This window comes from Trachymyrmex cornetzi, unplaced genomic scaffold, assembly GCF_001594075.2.
Source record: "Trachymyrmex cornetzi isolate Tcor2-1 unplaced genomic scaffold, Tcor1.1 scaffold1884, whole genome shotgun sequence".
Classification (NCBI taxonomy): domain Eukaryota; kingdom Metazoa; phylum Arthropoda; class Insecta; order Hymenoptera; family Formicidae; genus Trachymyrmex; species Trachymyrmex cornetzi.
Window position 1 is genome coordinate 636 of NW_017296510.1, and position 1,671 is coordinate 2,306.

General features: G+C 33.5%; 1 long non-coding RNA gene across 1 annotated transcript in view; it reads left to right on the forward strand.

The window, feature by feature from the left end:
* The first annotated feature begins 291 nt into the window (after window positions 1–291).
* LOC108759471 (uncharacterized) overlaps window positions 292–1,671 on the forward strand; it is a 5,878-nt gene continuing 4,498 nt past the window's right edge. The window contains exon 1 of the long non-coding RNA XR_001940015.1: window positions 292–402. This is a non-coding gene — a long non-coding RNA (uncharacterized LOC108759471). The remainder of the gene's footprint in view (window positions 403–1,671) is intronic.

The window sequence follows — 1,671 nt, forward strand, 5'->3', positions numbered from 1 at the left end:
AGTTTGTTATATGATGATGACTGCTTTACAGACATAAGTTCTTTGTGAACCACCAAATTTTCTTAATTACAGATGTTGAAGTCGCGTAGCAAGCTATAGCTTTGCTGAATCAACAAATCTATTTTTTTCCGTGTAAATGCCTAAGTAATTCACATCGAATTATTTGGGCATTTAAGATCCAGCTTCAATCGGTATAGACATTTTTTTAGTTCATATTGATTACATGTATGGTTTAAAATGAGATTCTTAATATCGATAATTTTCTCATAGGATAAAGAACTGGTTCAACAACTCTGATTCACTCTGTATATAATCAGCTTGAAGTAAAGAATCTTCAGTTACCACTCGATCAGTGCATGTGTAATATCTCATCCGAATCACTTTTGATATTCCCATGCCAAGGTATAGTTATCCATTATCTTGTTAATTTTTTAACAATAATCGAGAGGATGCTGTTTTCAACTTTGATTATGCACTATTTCTTTGACATTAATTTTGTTTCAATTATTACAGTCAAGAAATAAATATCTTTGCTTTAATAAATAGTAAAAGAATATTAAATAACATTTTCCACGTATACACTAACATTTTTAATTCATAATAAGATTCTATTTGAATTTATCAATATAATTTTTGTGTTGTTTAAATTTTTGCAAATATGAAAATCTTTGTTATACATTTAACTGTCAAAATTTTGTATTTTGATTTTTTGAAAATTATCTATCTGTCGCAATAAAGAAAAGCTTAAGTTATCTTGAAACAATATCTATTTTTTGTGTCACAATTCACGATAAAATTTAATTTATAACGTTACATGTTGTAATAATACATTTAAGAAATATTTAAATAAATATTTAAATAAACATCGTCTGAAAAGTTTTGAGCCTCATCATAAAGATGGCGTTACTCATCAAAGCCATTCTGGTATTATAATCGTGATACTTACAAAAGATATCTGTGACAATTGTGGCCACTTTGGACGTTCAGTTCTTGTTTGACAATCATTTGTGTCGTCATTTTGTAAAAATGGAAAAAATTGAATATCGTGCTATAATTAAATTAGTGCATTTGAAAGGCAATAGGTCTACACAAATTTAAGCCGAGTTGGACGCTGTTTACGGGGACTCTGCCCCATCATTTGCCACCGTGAAAAGATGGGTAGCTGAATTTAAACGTGGTCGTACCAGCTTAGATGATGATGAGCGTTCGGGACGGCCAACAACTGCAACCACCACCGATAACATCGAAGTAATTCATCAAATGATAATGGACAACCGTCGAATTAAGATTAGGGAGATAGCAGAGGCTGTTGGCATATCAAAAGAACGTGTTTGTCATATATTGACTGAAGAATTAGGCATGCGTAAGTTAACCGCGCGTTGGGTGCCACGCTTGCTCACTCTGGATCAAAAACGCATTCGAATGAACATTTCTAAGGCCCTGTTGGAGCGGTTTAAGCGAAACGAGTCGGATTTTTTGCGTCGATTAATAACGGTTGATGAAACTTGGGTCCACCACTTCACTCCTGAAACGAAAGAATAACCAAAACAGTGGACTGCGAAGGGTGAACCTGCTCCGAAGAAAGCGAAGACGGTTTTCAGGGATGGGAAGTAACTCGTTACTTGTAACGAAGTTACAGTTAGAGTTACTTTTTTTCAGTAACTGTAACTT